The sequence below is a fragment of the Aotus nancymaae genome, unplaced genomic scaffold, assembly GCF_030222135.1.
Source record: "Aotus nancymaae isolate 86718 unplaced genomic scaffold, 86718_ANA_hifiasm-v0.15.2.pri h1tg000081l, whole genome shotgun sequence".
NCBI classification, from domain to species: Eukaryota; Metazoa; Chordata; class Mammalia; order Primates; family Aotidae; genus Aotus; species Aotus nancymaae.
The window spans coordinates 4124366-4134822 of record NW_026988496.1 but is presented as its reverse complement, the minus strand read 5'-3'; positions in this window follow the sequence as shown (position 1 = coordinate 4134822).

Sequence of the window (10457 nt, the reverse complement as noted above, 5' to 3'; positions counted from 1 at the left end):
CAGTCAGGGCCATCAACAGGGCATGTAAACAGTAGAACTCAGAGACGGGCATGGGGACTCCATTACATGAAGTTGCAGCCAATGGGGAAAAAAGTCTCAGAAAGTGGCTTGGGGCTGGCAACCAATGCACTGCTTTCTGTGCAGAGTCACTCGCGAGCCAATTGGTAGCAGGGTCTGAATATTAGCTACCCACCAGGTGCCAAGAAGGGAATCAGAGCAACACTTTCCCCTTCATCAAGGGCCAGATAAACTGGTCAGGAAGCCGGCAGCTTGGACCCTGCCCATCATGTCCCCATCCTCACTCAAGAAATTGATAGAATGGAATAGCCCCGGGCAGCTGAACTTGCCGGTGCATCAAGCTGGAGAGGAAAGGAGATGCCATTGTTTCCATGGCAGTTTCCCGAGGGGTCATAGCACCAACGGAACAGAATAGAGAAGCAGAAACAAATCCACACACCTACAATGAACTCATTTTTGACAAAGGTGCCAAAGACATACACTGGGAAAACGACAGTCTCTTCAATAAATGCTGCTGGGAAAACCGGATCTCCATATGCAGAGTGAAATGAGACTCCTCTCTCTCTCCATACACAAAAATCAAATCAAAATGGATTAAAGACTTATATCTAAGGCCTCAAACTATGAAACTACTACATGAAAACACTGGGGAAACTCTCCAGGACATTGGTTTGAACAAAGATTTCTTAATCTTTGTGCGATACCCCACAAACCCAGGTAACCAAAGCAAAAATGGACAAATGGAATCACATCAAGTTAAAAAGCTTCTGCACAGCAAAGGAAACAATTAACAAAGTGAAAATATCTGCAAACTACCCATCTGACAAGGCATTAATAAACACAGTACATAAGTAGCCCAAACAAATCTATAGAAAAAAATGTAATCGAAATGGGCAAAAGATTTGAATACACATTTCTCAAAAGAAGACAAACAAACGGCAAACAGGCATATGAAAAAGTGCCCAACATCACCGATCATCAGAGAAATGCAAATCAAAACTAGAATGAGATATCATCTCACCCCAATTAAAATGACTTATATACAAAAGACAGGCAATAACAAATCCTGGTGATGATGTGGAGAAAAGGGAACCCTCGTACACTTGGTGATGTAATTAAGGGTAATTAAGTACAACCACCATGGAGAGCAGTTGGGAGGTTCCTCAAAAAACTGAAAATAGAGCTACCATATGATCCTGCAACCCCCCTGCTAGGTATATATCCAAAAGAAAGGAAATCAGTATGTCAAAGAGATATATGGACTCCCATGTTTGTTGCAGCACTGTTTACAATAGCTAAGATTTGGAAGCAACTTAAGTGTTCATCAGCAGATGAACAGATAAAGAAAATGTGGTACATATACATAATGGAGTACTATCAAGCCATAAAAATGAATGAAATCCAGTCACTTGCAACAACATGGATGAGACTGGAGATCATTACGCTAAGTGAAATAAGCCAGGCACAGAAAGACAAACATCGCATGTTCTCACTTATTTGTGGGATCTTCTCTGGCTGCAAGCTATATCACTACTTAGTCTCTGACTTTAAGGTTCTTCCTCTCTGAGATTCTCCTTTCAAGACCTTCCACTGCTCAGACCCTGATAGCTTGTGTTTCATTTTAATAATGCTGTCCATTCCCTTCCTGAAAACTACGGGAATCTCAAACTTAAATTCCTACAAGAACCACGCAGTTAGCACAGAGAAACAAAGCATACTGGGTAAAGACTATGATTGCAGAGTTCATGCCCCATCTAAAGAGGGCAGCAGCTATTCCCTTCTCATCCATTATGGACAGGAGGGAATGTGGGTCCAGATATAGATACCTACATCTGCTGATTTTTCCAGGGAGTCTAGAAATCCGTATTAGTTTTTTTTTTTTTTTTTTTTTTTTTTTTAAACAGCGTCTGGCTCTGTCACCCAGGCTAGAGTGCAATGGTATGATCTCAATTCACTGCAACCTTCACCTCCTGGGCTCAGGTGATCCTCCCACATCAGCCTCCTGAGTAGCTAGGACTACAGTCTTGTATCACCACACCCAGCTAATTTTTGTATTTTTTGTAGAACTGGGGTTTCACTATGTTGGACAGGCTAACCTCGAATTCCTGAGCTCAAGCAATCTTCTCACCTTGGCCTCTCAAAGTGCTGGGACTATTGGCATGAACCACCACGTTTGCCCAAATCCTGATTTTTATGTGAAATCTACCCTTTTAGAATATTGGTGGCCAGGTATGGTGGCTCACACCTGTAATCTCACTTTGGGAGGCTGCAGTGGTAGGACTGCTTGAGACCAGGAGTTCAAGACCAGACTGGGAACACAGTGAGACACTATCTCCACAATAAATAAATAAATAAATAAATAGCCGGGTATGGTGGCATGCGCCTGTAGTTCCAGCTACTTGGGAGGCTGAGGTGAGAGGATCACTTGTGCCTGGGAATAGGAACACATTATTACACTTCAGCCTGGGCAAGAGAGGGAGATCCTGTCTCCAAATAATAATAATAATAATAAAATAAAATGTTGGTGGAAAATTTTTAAATAACATGCAACAGACTCAACATGCACATATGAATACATGAATAGCCCACTGGTTTACACCCTCTACTCTAGAACAAAGTTTACAAAATGTGACTTTCCTTCCAGGGTTATGGCCAGGGATCCTGTCCCTTTTAGTGCTCCCCACTCTGGTGCTGCCCTAGCATCACAGCATAGGCACTGAAGACAGTATATGGGCTGTGCTTGGACACAAAGCAGGTGTGCGTGCAAACCTAAGAAAGGTTCCCAGGTAGGTGGCTGTTATTAGTCTGCTTTCACACTGATATAACGACATACCCGAGACTGGGTAATTTATAAAGAAAAGAGGTTTAATTGACTCACAGTTCCGCATTGCTAGGGAGGTCTCAGGAAACTAACAATCATGGAGGAAGGGGAAAACACACTTACAATCATGGCAGAAGGGAAAGATGCATGCTTTACATGGCAGGTGAGGGAGAATGAGCAAGAGCAGGAAAAACTCACTTATAAAACCATCATATCTCACAAGAATTCACTCACTATCACGAGAACAGCATGGGGGAAACTGCCTCCGTGATCCAGTCACCTCCCACCAGGTCTGTTGCTAAACACCTGGGGATTACAATTCAAGATGAGATTTGGGTGGGGACACAAAGCCTCACTATATCATTGGCACAGGTGTTAACTCAGTCAGATGTGAAGCAACAGGTTCTCAAAGGAAGAGATGATGTCAATGTTGGACTTGCCATTGTGCATAGTTTTGGAAGCACTAGAAGAAATTATTGGGATAAAGAAAGCCCGTGTGATAGCTGGTGCTAGAGTGTGGAGGGGAAGCATCAGCCCCAAAACAGCCAGGCCCTGGCAGGGCCCACAAGGGGGCACTGCTGCTTTGTGTGGGAAGGTGGGCCACAGACAACAGGAAGCTGCTGGGACTCAACCCCAGCCTCTGCCACAGCCTCCAGGTCTTCTCCTTGGTTTCTGCCCCTTTTCCTTCACAGGGTCTCCCAGATCTTGTTCCTTCCCCTGTTCCATCAGCTTCCTCACCCCTCAGCTCTTGCCTTTCTCTATCACAGAGCCCTAAAAATTCTGTCTCCTTTCCTCTTCCACTGTTCCCTTAGGGTAGGAGAATTTCTCTCCAAGTTGAGATTCACTGCCTAGTTCATCTCCTGATTGAACAAATGAAAATGGGGATGTGGCCAGGCACAGTGGCTCACTCCTGTAATCCCAACGCTTTGGGAGGCAAGAGGATTGTTTGAGCCTAGGAGTTTGAGACCAGCCTGGGCAACAAAGCAAGACCTCATCTCTACAAAACATAAAATAAATTAGGCAGGCATGGTGGTGGGCACCCATAGTCCTAGCTACTCAGGAGGCTGAGGTGGGAGGATGGCTTGAGCCCAACAGGTTGAGGCTGCAGTGAGCCATGATTGCACCACTGCATTCCAGTGTGGGTGGCAGAGAGAGATCCTGAAAAAAAGAAAAAGAAAGAAAGAAAGAGAGAGAGAAAGAAAGGAAGAAAAAGAAAGAAGAAAGAAAGAAAGAAAATAAGACCCCCAAAAAAGAGATGTAGATGAAATAAATAGACCATCAGTGAGACCTGCCCAAGGTCACTAGGAGGGAAGAGGCAGTTCTGGGATGGAACTCATGTCTGTTGGGATCCAAGGGTGTCCTTTCTAATGGGCCAGTTATTGGTTCAACAAATATTTACTGAGTGTTTATTATGTGCCAGGCACTGTTATAGATACCAGGGATAGAGCAGTGAACAAAATAAATAAGAATCCCTACCCACATTGAGCTGCCATTCTAGAGGGAGGAGCAAACATAATTCTATGACATAGTGTGTTTGAAGGTGACAAGTGCTTTAGAAAAAAAATAAGCAGGAAAGAGGGATCGGAAGTGCTAGGATGAGGAGTGTTGCCTGTCATTTTAATAGGGTGATTTTAGAGAAAGTGACATTTGACACAGGTGAAGTATGTGAAGACATGAGCTGTGTGAAGACAGAGTGTCAGGCCTTGGAGGGCCAGATGTGAAGAAGACCATCTTAGTGAACAGCAACTGGGAGGCAGTGCTCAACTGCCAGAAAGAAGTCAGCCTCAATAAAACTAGCATAGGCCAGGGGTGGTGGCTCATGCCTGTAATCACAACACTTTGGGAGACTGGGGCGGGAAGATCCCTGGAGCCCAGGAGTTTGAGACCAGCCTGGGCAACATAGTGAGACCCCATCTCTACAAAAAAAATTTTTTTTTAATTAGCTAGATGTGGTGGTTCACATCCATAGTCCTAGCTACTTGGGAGTCTGAGGTGAGAAGATTGCTTGAGCCCAGGAGTTAGAGGATGCAGTGAGCTATAACTGTCCCACTACACTCCAGTCTGTTTCTATTTATTTATTTATTTTTGAGACAGAGTCCACTCTGTCGCCCAGGCTGGAGTACAGTGGCATGATCTTGGCTTGCTACAACCTCAGCTCCCTGGCTTCAAACGACTCTCCTGCCTCAGTCTCCTGAGTAGCTGTGATTACAGGCATGTGCCACTAGGCCCTGTTAAATTTTGTATTTTTAGTAGAGACAGGGTTTCACCATGTTGGCCAGGCTGGTCTAGAACTCCTGACCTCAGGTGATACCCTCGCCTTGTCCTCCCAAAGTTCTAGGATTATAGGCATGAGCCACTGCGCCCAGCCAGCCTGTTTCTACTTTTAATAAGAAAAAGCTGGAGCAGTTTACACAAATGCATGACATGGATGAAACCTTCATGTCCTTCCAACACACCCAGTGTGAGGTATGTGAATAGAGCTGCAAATGGATTGACTTATCTGGCTCTAAAATTTGCTATAATATTTAATCTAGCTCCTGGTCTTCTGGAAAGTGTGATGAGATCCCATGGATGGGATGGCAGTAGGGAAGGCAGGTTAGGGAGCAGAAGAGTGGATGTAGAAGTCGTAGCCAGAGCAATCAGGCAAGATAAACAAAGAGCATCCAAATTGGAAAAGAGGAAGTCAGACTATCTCTGTTTGCTGATAATATGATCTTATACCTAGTAAACCCTAAAGACTCTTCCAAAAGACTCCTAGATTTGATAATTGAATTCAGTAAATTCTCAGGCTACAAAATCAATGTATACAAACCAATAGCACTGCTATATACCAACAGTGATCAAGCTGAGAGTCAACTTAAGAACTAAAGCTACAAAAAATACCTAGAAATATATTAACCAAGGAAGTTAAAGATCTCTACAAGGAGAACTACAAAACTGCTGAAAGAAATCACAGATGACCAAAACAAATGGAAATACCTCCTATGCTCATGGATTGGAAGAATCAATATCGTGAAAATAACTATACTGCCCAATGCTATCTACAGATTGCATTTGCTATCAAAATATAATACCAACATCATTTTTCACAGAATTAGAGAAAACAACCCTAAAATTCATATGGGATCAGAAAAGAGCCCAAATAGCCAAAGCAACACTAAGCAAACAGAGTAAATATGGAGGTATCAGAGTACTAGACTTCAAATTATGCTACAAGGCTGTAGTAACAAAAACAGCATGGTACTGACATAAAAGTAGTTACATAGATCAATGGAATAGAATAGAGAAGCCAGAAATAAAGCCAAATACTTACAACCAACTGATCTTTGATAAAGCATACAAAAACATAAATTGGGGAAAGGACACCCTTTTCAACAAATGGTTCTGGGAAAACTGGCAAGCCACATGTAGAAGAATGAAACTGATCCTTATCTCTCATCTTATACAAAAATCAACCCGAGATGGATCAAACACTTATATCTGACCTGAAACCATAAATATTCTAGAAGAAAACCTAGGAAAAACTCTTCCTGACATTGATTTAGGCAAAGAATTTGTGATGAAGACTCCAAAGGCAAATGCAACAAAAACAAAAATAAATAAATAGGACCTAATTAAACTACAAAGTTTCTGCACAGCAAAAGAAATAATCAGAGTAAACAGACAACCCACAGAATGGGAGAAAATATTTGCAAACTATGTATCTGACAAAAGACTAGTATCCAGAATCTACAAGAAATTCAACCAAATCAGCAAGAAAAAAATCCTATTAAAATGTGGACAAAGGACATAAATAAATGTTTCTCAAAAAAAGATATACAAATGGCCAACAAACATATTAAAAAAGTTCTATGTTACTAATCATTAAGGAAATGCAAATTCAAACCACAATGAGATACCACCTTACTCCTGCAAGAATGGCCATTATTAAAAAGTCAAGAAACAATAGATGTTGGAGTGGATGTGGTGAAAAAGGAACATTTATACACTGCTGGTGTGAATGTACATTAGTACAACCTCTGTGGAAAACAGTATGCAGATTTCTCAAAGAACTAAGAGTAATTCTACCATTTGATCCAACAATTCCACTACTGGGTATCTACTCAAAGGAAAAGAAATCATTATATCAAAAAGACACCCGCACATGTATGTATATCACAGCACAATTCACAGTTGCAAAGATATGGAACCAATCTAAATGCCCACCAACCAATGAGTAGATTAAAAAAATGTGAAAAGCTGAGAGTCAAATGTTCATATATATATATATATATATATATATATATATATATATATTATGCAGCCATAAAAGGGAATGAAATAATGTTTTGTGGCAACTTAGATAGAACTGGAGGCCATTATTCTAAGTAAAGTAACTCGGGAATGGAAAACCAAATGCCACATGTTCTCACTTATAAGTGGGAGGTATGGGTATGCAAAGGCATACAGATTGCTAAAATAGACATTGGAGACTCAGAGGTAAGGAGAGTAGGATGGGTGAGCAATGAAAAATTGCCTATTGGGTACAATGTACACTACTTGGGTGATGAGTGCACTAAAATCCTAGACTTCACCACTATATAATTCATCCATGTAACAACATCAACAACAACAAAAAAAAAAAACGACGTGTACTCCTAAAGCTATCGGAGTAAAAAAATATTTTTTAATAAAAAAGAGTGGGTGTCCAAAGAAAAGCAGGGCTTGGGGTGTGCACTCCCACTTTGGGTCTGTAAATATGTATATCATTTTATGCTTGGCATCCAAGTCTCTACCTACCCTCTTGTTCCTCAGACCCCCACAGCCTCAGCTTACACCATACTGGACACACCTACCTCTTCTCCAGCCCTGAAACATCCCAGTGGCCTCTTTGCACCCTAACGAATGATTGGTTTTCACTTAACGTCCTCCTTGAGAATGTAACCCTATGGCTGTATCTTCTTTCTTGAACCCTTCCTTCCTCCATGCTCTAAGACCTTGTCTCAATTCTTTGATCACAGCTCCTCGGCCTTCTGTCCTTGTCCCCTGTCACTTCTTTTCTCCTTCAGCCTTGCCTCCGCCTCAGGAATTCCTCAAAATTCTTCTTTAGTATTCACCTCCCTGCTCCACCTTGCTCATTAAGGACTTTGTTGATAGTCACTGTTTCAGTTTTACGCCTCTGTGCAGATGCCCCCGGCAACATCATTCACCAGAGTCTCCATCTCTTTGAGCTCAGGCCGGTATTTCCCACTATATGAGTGGCCAGTTCCACCTGGAGGCCCCACATACGTATCAAGCTCAACAGGCCCAAGCCAAGCTCATCCCCCACAAACAGTCTGCTCCTCTGCTCTGTCTCTGTTGGTGGTGTCCTTATTTCCCCAGCTGCTCAGCTCAGATCCTCAAATCAGTTGTAACTCCTCACTCCTTGCCTTCCCCTACAACCTATGCATGCATGCTTTCTTCCATTCCACAAATAATTCTTGAATGTTTGCTATATGCCAGACACTGTTGAGGTGCTGAGAATATAGGGGTGAACAAGACAGACAAGGCTCCTACCTTCTTTTCGAGCCCCATCTAGTAGATGGATGAGTTGGGGGAGGTATATGAGAAATAAACACACACACAAGCTACCTTCCACTATGCCCAGAGCTACGAAGGCAGCAGAGCAGGAGGAAGTAGTAGTGACTCGGTGGTTATTCAATTGGTTGGTCAGGAAGGGCTTCTCTAAGGAGGTAACATTTGAGCTAAGGCCTGAATGAGAAGAACACATCAGCTATGCAAAGATCTAGGGGAAGGTGTCCAGGCAGAGGAAATAGTGAACATGTGCAATGGTACTGGGGTGGGAACTTGGTCAGTATTTTCAACGGTGAACGGTCAGTGTGCTTGGAGTGCAGGGAACAAGGGAAGAGCAGTAGGAGATGGGGTGGGAGAGGTAAGTAGGACCAGGTCATGTCATGTCGGCCCTGATGAGGAACTGGCCAAGTTCTGTCTACTCCATCTCTGCAGCATCTCCTGTGCCCAGCCTCTGCCCCAGTGTCTCCAGCACCCTAGTTCCCATTCACTCCTTTCCACTTGAATGTCAGGGAGAGGCCCTCACCTCCTTTCTCTCTTTTTCTGTTCATTTCCCACTATACCGATGCCAGTTGAACCTCTCTAAGGGTAAGCATCATTTTATGTCTTTCTTCTCAAAGCCCATCCATGCCCCTACCTCCTGCTAATTGACTACTAAATTGTGGCATTCAGGACCCCACTATGTGGCCTTCGCCAAGTTTCTCTTCTCCTTCAAGTTCCTTTTCCAGCCATGTCCTGAATATGCTCCTTTAGGTCCCTTTGCCAGGAGTGGAGGTTGGGCTGCTGTTGGGCTCAGAGAACCAAGGTTCCAAGTCCCAGCTCTGCTAGTTCCTGTCTATGGAGCTGTGGGCAAATTATTTAACCTTTCAAGGCCTCAGTTTCCCCATACATAAAATTAGGCTCAGAGAGATGTGTGGATTATTTAGCAATATAGGTTATTTATTGCAAAGTGCTATCATCCTACCCAGGGGTTACTATATTTTAAGCTCCCACTGGTCTGGCAACATTCAACTCAAATATGCTTCCACCTTGAAATCATTCATCCTTGAAGCTTCCAGCAAGGTGTCATTTATCTCTCTGAGTTGTGATTGTGCTTGGCATCTCTTTCAAGGCCTCCATTACGGCTCATCTTAGGGTCCTTTGGGTAGCAATCACATTACCAGCGTTTCCGTTACTCTGTGAACATCTGGGATCATGATCCTCACAGGGCTCAGGGAGGTAGGTAGGCCTAATGAAAGCACCTGGAGCCACATACAGAGGTGGGTTCAAATCCTTGCTCTGACACTTCTTAGCAGTATGATCTTGAGCAAGCCACATCACTCTTGAAGCCTCAATGTTTTCATCTGTAAAATGGGTGTAGGGTTGGTGATATGGTTTGGCTGTGTCCCCACACAAATCTCATCTTGAATTGTAGTTTCCATAATCCCCATGTGTCACGGGAGGGACCTGGTGGGAGGTAATTAAATCATGGGGGTGGTTCCCCCATGCTACTCTTATGATAGTCAATATGTTCTCACAAGATCTGTTGGTTTTATAATGAGCTTCCTCGTTTGCTCAGTTCTCATTCTTCTTCTCCCTGCTACCATGTGAATAAGGACATGTTTGCTTCCCCTTCCACCATAATTGTAAGTCTCCTGAGGCCTCCCCAGCTACGCTGAACCATGAGTCAATTAAAACTTTTTCCTTTATAAACTACCCAGTCTCAGGTATGTCTTTGTTAGCAGCATAAGAACGGACTAATACAGGTGACTACCTTGATAGAGTGTTGAGAAGATCCCATAAAATGTGAGTTATGCACCTATCACAGTGCTCAGTAGAGTCATAGGCATAACGTGAGTGTTTAGTCACTGTTCATCATGTTGGCTCATTATCTCCAGGACCCCACGTGGCATGCCCTCCTTTCCCCTCTCTGGGTTAATTCACACCTTTCAAGCCTCGGCCGCCCTTCCCTAACCAACCCACCCCTGAGCACTTGAAGCATTTTTTTAAGACAGAGATTTCCTCTGTTGCCCAGGCTGGAGGGCAGTGGTGCAATCATAGCTCACTGCAGCCTCAAACTCCTGGACTC